Raw genomic sequence first — 14,908 nt, 5'->3', positions numbered from 1 at the left:
CAAGCCCCGGCCCGGCGGGAGCTGAGCGCCCCTCCCCCCAGCTCCCAGCGGGAGAAGAGCAGGCAGAGCGGGAGGGAGACGGAGCCCAGGACTGCTGAACACCCAGCCCCAGCCATACGGGCCAGAGCGCAGACACAGTACGTGCCCAGGGGGCCCTGGATACTAGGAAAAGAGGGCAGCAAGAACAGTGAGCGGGCACCAGAGGCCTGGTGCCAGAGGACACCAGAAAAGCGCGCGACCAATTTTTTTTTTTTTTTTTTGCTGTTATGTTTTGGTGAGCGATTTTTGGAAGTCTTAAAGGGATAGGGACCCCAACACTAGGGAAACAGGGCAGCAAGACTGGTGAGCAGATGCCTGAGGCTGGCGCTGGAGAATAAGAAAAACGAGCGGCCACCATTTTTTTTTTTAATTACAAAATTTTTTTTTTTTTTTTGGTGGTCGTTTTGTTTTGGCGGGTGCTTTTTGGAAGTCTTAAAGGGGCAGGGCGGGACACTTAATCCAGAGGTAGGGAATCCGGGGATCTCTGGGCACCCTAACCCCTGGGCTGCAGGGAGCAGGGAGGCCCCTTCAGAGATAAATAGCCTCCCAGCAGCTCCTGCTCCAACGCGACTCCACCATTTTGGAGTAGCTGCCCGAGCCAGGCCACGCCCACAGCAACAGCGGAGATTAACTCCATAGCAGCCGGGCAGGAAGCAGAAGCCCTGTCTGCGCGCAGCTGCCCAGCACAAGCCACTACAGGTCGCTGTTCTCCCAGGAGAGGAGGGCCACAAACCAACAAGAAAGGAAGTCCTTCCAGCCGTCACTCGTCCCAGCTCTGCAAACTATTCCTATCACCATGAAAAGGCAAAGCTACAGGCAGACAAAGATCACAGAGACAATATCAGAGAAGGAGACAGACCTAACCAGTCTTCCTGAAAAAGAATTCAAAATAAGAATCATAAACATGCTGACAGAGATGCAGAGAAATACGCAAGAGAAATGGGATGAAGTCCAGAGGGAGATCACAGATGCCAGAAAGGAGATTGCAGAAATGAAACAAACTCTGGAAGGGTTTATAAGCAGAATGGATAGGATGCAAGAGGCCATTGATGGAATTGAAACCAGAGAACAGGAATGGAGAGAAGCTGACATAGAGAGAGATAAAAGGATCTCCAGGAATGAAACAATGTTAAGAGACCTGTGTGACCAATCCAAAAGGAACAATATCCATATTATAGGGGTTCCAGAAGAAGAAGAGAGAGGAAAAGAGATGGAAAGTATCTTAGAAGAAATAATTGCTGAAAACTTCCCCAAATTGGGGGAGGAAATAATCGAACAGACCACAGAAATACACAGAACCCCCAATAGAAAGGATCCAAGGAGGACAACACCAAGACACATAATAATTAAAATGGCAAAGATCAAGGACAAGGAGTTTTAAAGGCAGCTAGAGAGAAAAAGGTCACCTATAAAGGAAAACCCATCAGGCTAACATCAGACTTCTCAACAGAAACCTTACAGGCCAGAACAGAATGGCATGATATATTTAATACAATGAAACAGAAGGGCCTTGAACCAAGGATACTGTATCCAGCACGACTATCATTCAAATATGACGGTGGGATTAAACAATTCCCAGACAAACAAAAGCTGAGAGAATTTGCTTTCCACAAACCACCTCTACAGAACATCTTACAGGGACTGCTCTAGATGGGAGCAATCCTAGAAAGAGAACAACACAAAACACCCAACATATGAAGAATTGAGGAGGAGGAATAAGAAGGGAGAGAAGAAAAGAATCTCCAGACAGTGTATATAACAGCTCAATAAGTGAGCTAAGTTAGGCAGTAAGATACTAAAGAGGCTAACCTTGAACCTTTGGTAACCACGAATTTAAAGCCTGCAATGGCAATAAGTACATATCTTTCAATAGTCACCCTAAATGTTAATGGGCTGAATGCACCAATCAAAAGACACAGAGTAATAGAATGGATAAAAAAGCAAGACCCATCCCTATGCTGCTTACAAGAAACTCACCTCAAACCCAAAGACATGTACAGACTAAAAGTCAAGGGATGGAAAAACATATTTCAAGCAAACAACAGAGAGAGGAAAGCAGGGGTTGCAGTACTAATATCAGACAACATAGACTTCAAAACAAAGAACGTAACAAGAGATAAAGAAGGACACTACATAATGATGAAGGGCTCAGTCCAACAAGAGGATATAACCATTCTAAATATATATGCACCCAACACAGGAGCACCAGCATATGTGAAACAAATACTAACAGAACTAAAGGGGGAAATAGACTGCAATGCATTCATTCTAGGAGACTTCAACACACCACTCACCCCAAAGGACAGATCCACCGGGCAGAAAATAAGTAAGGACACGGAAGCACTGAACAACACAGTAGAGCAGATGGACCTAATAGACATCTATAGAACTCTACATCCAAAAGCAACAGGATATACATTCTTCTCAAGTGCACATGGAACATTCTTCAGAATAGACCACATACTAGGTCACAAAAAGAGCCTCAGTAAATTCCAAAAGATTGAAACCCTACCAACCAACTTTCCAGACCACAAAGGCATAAAATTAGAAATAAACTATACAAAGAAAGCAAAGAGGCTCACAAACACATGGAGGCTTAACAACACGCTCCTAAATAATCAATGGATCAATGACCAAATCAAAATGGACATCCAGCAATATATGGAAACAAATGACAACAACAACACTAAGCCCCAACTTCTGTGGGACATAGCAAAAGCAGTCTTAAGAGGAAAGTATATAGCAATCCAAGCATATTTAAAAAAGGAAGAACAAGCCCAAATGAATGGTCTAATGTCACAATTATCGAAATTGGAAAAAGAAGAACAGATGAGGCCAAAGGTCAGCAGAAGGAGGGACATAATAAAGATAAGAGAAGAAATAAATAAAATTGAGAAGAATAAAACAATAGCAAAAATCAATGAAACCAAGAGAGGGTTCTTCGAGAAAATAAACAAAATAGATAAGCCTCTAGCCAGACTTATTAAGAAGAAAAGAGAGTCAACACACATCAACAGAATCACAAACGAGAAAGGAAAAATCACAACGGACCCCACAGAAATACAAAGAATTATTAGAGAATACTATGAAAACCTATATGCTAACAAACTGGGAAACCTAGGAGAAATGGACAACTTCCTAGAAAAATACAACCTTCCAAGATTGACCCAGAAAGAAACAGAAAATCTAAACAGACCAATTACCAGCAACGAAATTGAAGCGGTAATCAAAAAACTACCAAAGAACAAAACCCCCGGGCCAGATGGATTTACCTCGGAATTTTATCAGACATACAGGGAAGACATAATACCCATTCTCCTTAAAGTTTTCCAAAAAATAGAAGAGGAGGGGATACTCCCAAACTCATTCTATGCAGCTAACATCACCCTAATACCAAAACAAGGCAAAGACCCCACCAAAAAAGAAAACTACAGACCAATATCCCTGATGAACGTAGATGCAAAAATACTCAACAAAATATTAGCAAACTGAATTCAAAAATACATCAAAAGGATCATACACCATGACCAAGTGGGATTAATCCCAGGGATGCAAGGATGGTACAACATTCAAAAGTCCATCAACATCATCCACCACATCAACAAAAAGAAAGACAAAAACCACATGATCATCTCCATAGATGCTGAAAAAGCATTTGACAAAGTTCAACATCCATTCATGATAAAAACTCTCAGCAAAATGGGAATAGAGGGCAAGTACCTCAACATAATAAAGACCATCTATGATAAACCCACAGCCAACATTATATTGAACAGCGAGAAGCTGAAAGCATTTCCTCTGAGATCGGGAACTAGACAGGGATGCCCACTCTCCCCACTGTTATTTAACATAGTACTGGAGGTCCTAGCCACGGCAATCAGACAAAACAAAGAAATACAAGGAATCCAGATTGGTAAAGAAGAAGTAAAACTGTCACTATTTGCAGATGACATGATACTGTACATAACAAACCCTAAAGACTCCACCCCAAAACTACTAGAACTGATATCGGAAAACAGCAAAGTTGCAGGATACAAAATCAACACATAGAAATCTGTGGCTTTCCTATATACTAACAATGAAAAAACAGAAAGAGAAATCAGGAAAACAACTCCATTCACAATTGCATCAAAAAAAAAAAATACCTAGGAATAAACCTAACCAAAGAAGTGAAAGACTTATACTCTGAAAACTACAAGTCACTCTTAAGAGAAATTAAAGGGGACACTAACAGATGGAAACTCATCCCATGCTCGTGGCTAGGAAGAATTAATATAGTCAAAATGGCCATCCTGCCAAAGCAATATACAGATTTGATGCAATCCCTATGAAACTACCAGCAACATTCTTCAGTGAACTGGAACAAATAATTCAAAAATTCATATGGAAACACCAAAGACCCCAAATAGCCAAAGCAATCCTGAGAAAGAAGAATAAATAGGAGGGATCTCACTCCCCAACTTCAAGCTCTACTATAAAGCCATAGTAATCAAGACAATTTAGTACTGGCACAAGAGCAGAGCCACAGACCAATGGAACAGACTAGAGAATCCAGACATTAACTCAGACATATATGGTCAATTAATATTTGATAAAGGAGCCATGGACATACAATGGGGAAATGACAGTCTCTTCAACAGATGGTGCTGGCAAAACTGGACAGCTACATGTAAGAGAATGAAACTGGACCATTGTCTAACCCCATATACAAAAGTAAACTCAAAATGGATTAAAGACCTGAATGTAAGTCACGAAACCATTAAACTCTTGGAAGAAAACATAGGCAAAAACCTCTTAGACATAAACATGAGTGACCTCTTCTTGAACATATCTCCCCGGGCAAGGAAAAAAACAGCAAAAATGAGTAAGTGGGACTATATTAAGCTGAAAAGCTTCTGTACAGCAAAAGACACCATCAATAGAACAAAAAGGAACCCTACAGTATGGGAGAATATATTTGAAAATGACACATCCGATAAAGGCTTGACGTCCAGAATATATAAAGAGCTCACACGCCTCAACAAACAAAAAACAAATAACCCAATTTAAAAAAGGGCAGAGGAACTGAACAGATAGTTCTCCAAAAAAGAAATACAGATGGCCAACAGACACATGAAAAGATGCTCCACATCGCTAATTATCAGAGAAATGCATATTAAAACTACAATGAGGTATCACCTCACACCAGTAAGGATGGCTGCCATCCAAAAGACAAACAACAACAAATGTTGGCGAGGCTGTGGAGAAAGGGGAACCCTCCTACACTGCTGGTGGGAATGTAAGTTAGTTCAACCATTGTGGAAAGCAGTATGGAGGTACATCAAAATGCTCAAAACAGACTTACCATTTGACCCAGGAATTCCACTCCTAGGAATTTACAATAAGAATGCAGCAATCAAGTATGAGAAAGATCAGTGCACCCCTATGTTTATCGCAGCACTATTTACAATAGCCAAGAATTGGAAGCAACCTAAATGTCCATCGATAGATGAATGGACAAAGAAGATGTGGTACATATACACAATGGAATACTACTCAGTCCTAAGAAAAGGCCAAATCCAACCATTTGCAGCAACACGGATGGAGCTGGAGGGTATTATGCTCAGTGAAACAAGCCAAGCGGAGAAAGAGAAATAACAAATGATTTCACTTATCTGTGGAATATAAGAACAAAGGAAAAATTGAAGGAACAAAACAGCAGCAGAATCACAGAACTCAAGAATGGACTAACAGGTACCAAAGGGAAAGGGACTGGGGAGGATGGGTGGGTAGGGAGGGATGGGGGGGAGAAGTAGGGGGGTATTAAGATTAGCATGCATGGGGGGGTAGGAGAAAAGGGAGGGCTGTACAACACAGAGAAGGCAAGCAGTGATTCTACAACATTTTGCTATGCTGATGGACAGTGACTGTAAAGGGGTTTATAGGGGAGACCTGGTTAGGGAAGAGCCTAGTAAACATAATATTCGTCATGTAAGTGTAGATTAGTGATACCAAAAACAAAACAAAAAAACCAAAAAAAACAAAAAAACAAAAAAAACAAAAAAAAAGGGCAGTTCCTGTGTGGTAACCTCCAGTGAGTTCTACACAAGGGTATAAAGGGCATATAAAAGTGTAGGCAAAGGGTCTGTTTGTGTTTATACAGAGGATCAAAGCCTAATTGGGCTATCCCGAAAATGAACTAAGATACGATACGAAAAAGAACTTCCAACATCAGCACTCTCTGGAAGACTCATGCCAGAAGATGATCATCAAAAAACCCAACAAAGATCCACGCACTGTGACAGGTGTAGATGCACTCATCCCACCAGTTCCTGGACTTGCCATGGGAATAAGAAGGAGATATCTAAGCTGGCCTGTGCATACAGTAAAACAACAAATTTGACTGGATCTATACTGTTGGAACTCAACCAAGAATTAGGAGAAGTGCAAATTGTAGCACTCCAAAATCTTACAACTACAGACTATTTACTGTTAAAAGAACATAAGGGATGTGAACATTCCCCAGGAATGGGTTGTTTTAATTTGTCTGATTTCTCTCAGACTGTTCAAGTTCAGTTGGACAATATCCACCATATCATAGATAAGTTTTCACAAATGCCTAAGGTGCCTAACTGGTTTTCTTGGTTTCACTGGAGATGGCTGGTAATTACAGATATGCTTTGGTTATGTAACTATACTCATATTATGTTAATGTGTGTGCGCAATTTAAGTAGTAGCTTAAAACCTATACATGCTGAAGTTACTCTACAAGAAGATATGTCAAAGAAATAATCAATCTTCCCATGTTTTCTTCTGCCTGCTACTTCTATAGCTTTTCTTCTTCCTTCCTAATTACAACCCTTAAATAGAATTCGTGCCTCATATCAAATTTACCGAGTATCATAATTCTTCCAAGTGGTAAAGATATCTCAAAACAAATGCTGGGCATAGAAGCTACAGGGTATAAATATACAAAGAAATAAAAAGCTAACCATTTCAAACAATAAGGCTTCTCTCTCACTTACCAACTTTACATTTCCCTGTATGGCCCCGGAAGATGACTGGTTAGCCAGAGACGGGTAAGATTCCTCAAGGGAGGAACAACCTAAGACAGGCACAGTCGCAGGGGGGTCATCAGGTGAGAAATTGGGGATCAACAGAGGTGAGGCTTAGAACCTCACCCCCCGTGTTCTGAGAGAAATCTTCTGCATACGTGGATGTTTTATTGCCCTTGTCTAGCTTGGATTAATACATAGTCTACAGGCACACACCTGATCATCTATATTTGCTCCCTTACAACACTAAACTATGTTTTCTACCTTTATCTTGTATCTATCTACCACTTCAGCATTTTATTAAAAATAATAATAATAAAGAGAGAAATGTGGTATCCACATATAAATCAAGTATAAAAATCGAATGAGTATTCGTATTTGAACTGACTGTTTATAGTTCATGATGCATGAGCAAAACCGAAATTTTCTGTGATGACTGCCCTTGTACTGTTCACCATCTAACTTATTCACTATGTAAGAATTTGTTCTCCACGTTAGAACTTGTTTGTTACGCTTCAGAAGATTGGAGACTGATGAAAATTAGGCTTGGGGTGGAGTAATGATTGTGCATTGAGCATTGACTCCCCTATACAGAATTTTATTGTTGTTAACAACCATTTGATCAATAAATATGAGAGATGCCCTCACAACAACAACAACAAAAAAAAATGTACACACTTCCAATTGTAAAATAAATAAGTAACCGGGATGTAATGTATAGCATAAGGAATATGGTCAAGATATTGTAACAACTTGGTATGATGATAGCTGGTACCTAGAATTGTCATGTATATAAATGTTGAATCACTATGTTGTACACCTGAAACTAATGTAATGTAATACTGTGTGTCAACTACCCTTCAATAAAAAAATTATTATTTACAAAAAAAAGAAAATCTTATCTTTTTTGTGTACTTATATATAGTGTGTGTGTCTCCTAAAAAATATCTCCTTTCCTATCTTATTCACCACTGAAATCTCTGGCTTACAGCTGATGCTCCATAAGTATTCATAAAAGGAAGAGAAAAAGGAAGGAAAAAGGGAAGGGGAAAGAAGCAATTATAAGAAAGGAAGAAGGGTGGGAGGGAGTAAGGGAACTGAATAAATAAAATATTGACAATAAAATTGGAAAAAATGGAAAAGCATATTAGAAATAACACTATTTAGATACCACACCATGCTTGAATATATTTAAATACCACACACACTTGCTATGACTTAAAGGAACTCCATGTACTTGAAGTTACTAACTTCACTTGTTTCATTTTCTTGATATTTCAGTGAAACCTGAACAATGTAATGATTTTTATGCATATGTGGGAGAGTGGTTTTAGATATGTGTTTTAGTCTTCATGCTTTATTTGGGTGAAATTAGGGTATAAAGAAAGACAAGAGGTACCTCAGAGCACATTCAGGATGCCTGCATTCACAAATCCATGTGCTACTCCTCTAAATTACTGTCCTCCAGCTGGCTTGGTTAATTTTGAAGTGGATAAGCTAACAGTTCAGATCATAACCAAGCAGTATAAAACACAATTAAACAGTAATAAACAATGGATTATTTCAGTGGCATATGGTAGATATACAGCTGAACTGGCCTTAAATTTGACCTTTGGATTCTGTTTAAAAATCACTGTCTGAATTACAGACTTAGAATTCAAGGCACTCCTTGCAAGGAACAAGTAATTATTCCAAAAAAGAGAAAGGGAGAGTCAGTTAAAGTTGAGAGAGAAAATACTGGTCATTGGCGAAGGAAGATAAATGAGAACTGGTGAGCAGTATATGAATGATCATCTACTAGGGAGAAGATAAAATGCATAAAAGCATTCAACAGGAAGAGAGAGCAACAAGTGCATTGAAAATAGGAAGGAAATAAATATGGAGACTGTCAGGGGAAAGAGAACAAAGTAGAAAAAACAAAAAATTCTTCTAATATCTGACTATCTGGGTATAAAATTGAATTTTTTCCACGAAAATGATGGAAAAAATCCCATATTGCAAATGAAAGAAAGTTTGGAACTATGCTGCTGAACTAGTATCTATACCATCTTTAAGTAAAAAAATCCCCTCTCCAGAATGTCTTCCCCAGATCTTCTTCCAGGGAAGGGATGCTTCAGAACAATGAGTAGTCATTTCAAATTGCTGGAGTTAAAGCTTCCAAGTGAAGAACCCAGAGTGTAGCCAACTTTTTACATACCAATGTTCTATTTAAGAATTGTATTTCAATGTAAGCAAGACTTTCCCAGTATCAAGTGAGAGACTGACTGCACAGCCAGACACTAATAATCAAAAATAAGTTTTTTCCACAAAGAGTTGGCTCTTGACTATTGGATGCCAATGGCATCAAATACCATGTTTCAAGATGATTATTTACATATTGAAACATTTCAAAATAATTTATAACAGGAGTCATATCAGCAAGAAGGCCCAGGCCTTGTTTACCCTAGAAACAATTAACAATGGTTTTATGGACCAAAATGCCATTATGAGAATTCCAGGATCCAATTAAAAGTTGCAGTGCCCTAAGGGAGAATAAAGCTGAGAACAGCCACACTGAACAAGTAAGGAGAGCAAGTTCAATGTACCTGCATCAGTCTCACCCCCAAGACAACACAGCTCAATGCCAGGAGAGAATGCCTCAGCCCATGACTACTCAAGGGGGAAGGGAAGAGGGGAGTGTGTCTCCAATGTTCTGCCTGTTTTGAGATCTGCCTGAGGAACTAGTTTCTACCTCACTCCACTTGAAGGACTGACAAAGCCGGTATACTTTGCATGCCTGGATTTTCTGTAAACACAGGAAAGCAGTAGGTGGTTTGTTCCAGCCAGCATAGCTCAATGCAACTAGGGAAGTAGCACAACCTGAGGATTCTTCCTCAAGAGGGAGGAGAGGAGTGTATCCTGTGTCTGACATTTCAGCTCTTTGGAGGACTACCCAAGAGAGTGGTTTCTTTCTCACCTCATTTGGAGCACTGACATAACTGACATAGTTTGGGTGGCTAGGGACTGCTCAGAACATAAGAGATGGATGGCTTGCTGTGGGTGGCACAGCACAGCATGAGTAAGAGAAGCTCTACAGTCTGAGGCTTCTCCCTAAAGAGAGAGAGAAAAGAGTGAAGTGTGTGTCCAGGTTTCTGCCTTTTCATGGGGCTGCCCAATGGACTGGTATCTGACTCCAAGCACTGACAGGAAGCTGGCATACCTGAAATGCCCAGTGTTCACTGAGAACCAGGGAGGGCTGAATGGCTTGTTACTCTACAACTACAGAACTTACAGTAGTACAGACAGACACCAGAGGGAGCAAAAGATTATAAGCTCACGAAAAAGAAATCAGCAAATGAGAAAATGCATTATGCATACGTAGGCCCAGAGAAATCATATTACCCACCAAAAATATTTCAGAGGACCTCAGCATTTCTAGCTGGGTTGATTAGGCAGGATCTTGACCTTTACAAAGCCAGCCAGTAAAGACAGAGAGGTGACTGCTTTTTCAAATGCAAAAACATATCAACAGGAGTTTCAAAATATATGAAGAAATAAGGAAACATGGCCCAAACAAAGGAACAAAAGAAATCTCCAGGAAACAGTAGAAACAGAGGTATATGAATTGCCTTAGAAATAATTCAAAATAATCATCATAAAGATGCTCAATGAGCTCAAGAAAATAATGAACGAACATAATGAGAGTAGTAACAAAGACAAAATATTTCAAAAGAACCAAACATATTTTGGAACTAAAGAACAGAATAAGGCACTGAAAGACTCACTAGAAGAGTTGAACAACAGTTTTAATCAATCAGAAAAAAATATAAGTGAACATGAAGAAAAATCATTTGAAATTATCCAAAGGAACAAAAAGAAAAAGAGTGAGAAAGAATAAGACAACCTGAGAGAACTTTTATGGGACACCATTAGAATGACCAGCACATCCGTTATGAGTCCCAGAAGGAGAAGGCAGAAATAAAGGTTTAGAAAGCTATTTAAACAAATAATGGCCCCAAACACCTCAAATCTGAGAAGGAACTGGACATCCAGATTCAAGAAGCCCAAGAGATTCCAACCAGAATAAATCCAAAGACATTCGGCCAGAGACATATTTTTAAATCAAAATGTCAAAAGTCAAGAGAATTTTGAAAGCAGCAAGAGAAGACTCATCACACACAAGAAAACCTCCATAAGACTTACAATATTGTGATTTATAAGAAACATATACTTGCTTTTTGCCTCCACTTCTGGCACAGAGCTAAAAACGCTGGAAATTCCTAAGTGATGAAAGTCACAAACATGACTGTTATGTTAACAAGGCAACTTTTGGAACCCTAAGGATGGGGACTCATTGCCAGTGGAGCTGATCATGTGATTAGAAGGTCTTAAATTTCAGTCCCATTGTCCAGCTTTCAGGGAAGGATGAAACACTAGAAGTTGAATTAATCACCAATGGCCAATGAGTTTATCAATCATGCCTATGTAATGAAGCCTCTGCAAAAATACAAAAGTGCAGGACTCAGAGAGCTTCTGGGTTGGTGAACACAAGAAGATTCAGTAAGAGTGGAGTGTCTGGAGAAGACATGGAAGCTCCACATTTTCCCCATACCTTACCCTATGCATCACTTTCATCTGTCTCTTCCTGATATATATCCTTTTATAATAAACTGCTGATCTAGTAAGTGAAATATTTTTCTGAGTTCTGTTAGCTACTCCAGCAAATTAGTAGAATTTGAGATGGTCTTGGAAGCCTCTAATTTACAAATTTAAAGATTGCTGGCAAAAGTAAATACAGAGACAAATAGAGACTACTGTAATACTGCAATGGTGGTATGTAAATTGCTTTGAATTCAGGTGTACATGTTATAGAACAAATTATAAAAAATAACTAAATAAAAAAATTGGGTATAGAAGAAATATAACAAAGGCCATATATGACAAACCCACAGCAAACATCATACAAAATGGTAAAATAATGAAAACCTTTCTTCTAAGATAAGAAACAAAACAAGGGTGCCTGCTCTGACCACTTATTCAACAAAGGGCTAGAAGTCCTATCTAGAGCAATTAGGCAAGACAAAGAAATAAAAGGCATCCAAATTGGAAATGAAGAAGTAAAACTGCTTGAAGATGACATGATCTTATGCATAAAAATCCTAAAGATTCAACCCCAAATCTGTTGGAACTAGTCAACTAATTTAGCAAAGTTGCAGGATATTAAGTCAACATGTGGAAACCAGTGGTATTTCTATACACTAACAATGAAATATCTGAAAAAGAATAAAACCACCTCATTCATACCAGCATCAAAAACAGTAAAATACTTAGGAATAAATTTAACAAGGCAGTGAAAGATCTGTACAATGAAAACTCTAATACTTTGATGAAAGAAACTGAAGAAGACACAAACAAATGAGAATATATCCCATGTTCAAGGGTCAAAAGAATTAACACTTTAAATATCCATACTATCCAAAACCATCTATAGATCCAATGCATTCTGTATCAAAATTTCAATGACACTTTTCATTGAAACAAACAAAAAAAAATCCCCAAATTTTTATGGAACCACAAAAGACTTTCAATAGCCAGAGCAATCCTGAGAAGAAAGCCAAAGGCAACACACATCCTGGTTTTAAACTACACTACAAAGATATAGTAATTAAAACAGTATGGTACTAGGAAAAAATAGACACATAGACCAATGGAACTTTTATCCTATATTATACTAAAAAATCAACTCAAAATGCTTAAAAACTTAAATATAAAACTACAATGAAACTATAAAACTCCTAAAAGATAACAAGGGGAAAATTTTCATGGCAGTGACCTTAGCAATAATTCATGAATATGACACAAAAGCAGAGGCAATAAAACCAAAACTAAACAAACAGGACTACATCAAGCTAAAACCATTCTTCACAGCAAAGGAAACAATCAACAGAGTGCAAAGAAAACCTAGAGAATGGGAGGATATATTTGCAACCCTGTTTCTGCTAAGTGATTAATATCCGAAATACATAAGGAATTCCCACAATTCAATAGCAAAAACCAAATAGTCCTTTAAAAAATAGCAAAGGATTTGCATGGATATTTCTCCAAAGAAGATATATAAATGGCCAACAGATATATGAAAAGATGCTCAACTTACCAAATATCAGTGAAATGCAAATCAAAACTACAATGTGGTATATGACCTCATACCTGTTAGGAAGGCCATTATAAATGTACACACACACACACACACACACACACACACACAATAATCTGTGTTGGTGAGGAGGTGAGGATGTCAAGTAATTTGGACCCTTATGCATTATTGGTGGGAATGTAAAATGTTGAGCCACTATGGAAAACAATATGGAGGTTTCTCAAAAAAATTAAAAATAGAACTACCACATATGATTCAGTAATCCCACTTCTGGATATTTATCCAACTGAATTGAAAGTGAAATGTTGTGAGTGGCCCACAAACAGGGGTTCCATGCACTGTCCACTTCTCTCACAGAGCCTTTCTTCCCTACTTTTCCCACATGATCATAGCAAAATGAGATAAAAGGCACATAACCGGTAAGCCAAATTCACCATGAACTCTGAATAAAACTGTGAATAGGTAGGGGTCTCTGGTTCATGGGGAGATTAGGAAGAGCTCATGGTAAGGCTTATGAAAATGTTCATTTATTCATCTCCATGAGGTCTTTTTCCCATATGATACACTCTGTCCCCAGTGCTCTGCAAACGTTCAAAGAAAATTCCTTGAATGAATGAATGAGTGAAGTATCCAGTTTGGAAAAGGGTAACCAAGTAAAAGTACATGTCGTGACAGTACACTGAAATACTAAGAAAACAGTTCTTTATTACTGAAGTATTCATAGATGCTCAGCATTATGAAATCTACAAATTCAGACAATCTCGGTCAATAAAATCTGTAAGTATTCACAAATAATTTTTTCACATATGTATTCTTCATAAAAGGCATTATTAAGACTTGCTAGCTGAATCAGAGAATTAAGAACAACTTCATTTTTCTATAATTTTACCCAATAATAAAGTTCTCAATTCATGACGCTACAAGCTACTAATATATTAAGATATAACCTTAAAGTTTATGGAAAAGACTACCATAGTGTCTGAGATTGTGGACTATACATAACAGGTAATCAACCTTGCCCTGGAAAATCTACAAACAAATTTATACTCATATTTTAAGCTTAAACCCCAATCTTATTTAAAGATTAAATACATCCAGTGGTCTAGTGGTTTGTGTTCTGTAAATCTTTCTTTAAACAGTATCAAATGAGTTAGTTAATCCTCACAATTCATGCATTGTTAGGATTGTCCAGTATTTTAATCTCAAGTAAATAACCATATTTAATCATGCCAGGAGCTATTACAAGTCTTTACCATTCTTCCTTAAATCACTTAGCTGGACTCTCCCACTGATTTTTAACAGATGGCCTAGCCTCCTACCTCACAGAGAAAATAGCACAAAATCTACCTCCTTTATTATCTGCATGTTCCTGAGCTTTCTCTCCTTCCTTTCTGTCTCAGAGTCTGCCTTGCCTTTCTTCCAAAGATAACACCTTTATCTGTATGCTTGATTTCATCTTCTCCTTCCTCCCCACCTCCCTCTCTTTATGTGTTCTTTCAATAAATGTTTATTGAGTGCCTTCTAGCAGGATATTCTAAGCAGGTGGATAAAGTGTTAAGACAGCCCCTTTCCTCACGGATTTTCCATTTTGTTGTGTGTCCTCCTTTTCAACACTCACCTCCTTTTTATTTTTAATATATCCTTTTAGTGGCTCTTCCCTTTCACCTTACAAACCTTTTCAACTAACCCCTTATATTTAAAA

At 38.3% G+C, this 14,908-nt stretch overlaps 1 protein-coding gene and 1 long non-coding RNA gene across 3 annotated transcripts in view; one reads left to right on the top strand and one right to left on the bottom strand.

Annotated features, from left to right (window-relative positions):
• Positions 1 to 14,908, bottom strand: part of SAMSN1 (SAM domain, SH3 domain and nuclear localization signals 1) — a 419,991-nt gene that overhangs the window by 223,726 nt on the left and 181,357 nt on the right. The window lies entirely within an intron of this gene.
• The window catches only part of LOC130683620 (uncharacterized), a 145,508-nt gene that overhangs the window by 99,581 nt on the left and 31,019 nt on the right, over positions 1 to 14,908 (top strand). The gene's annotated exons all lie outside the window — the stretch shown is intronic.

The sequence above is a fragment of the Manis pentadactyla genome, chromosome 1, assembly GCF_030020395.1.
Source record: "Manis pentadactyla isolate mManPen7 chromosome 1, mManPen7.hap1, whole genome shotgun sequence".
Taxonomy (NCBI): Eukaryota; Metazoa; Chordata; class Mammalia; order Pholidota; family Manidae; genus Manis; species Manis pentadactyla.
This window is presented reverse-complemented; position numbering and strand designations above follow the sequence as displayed.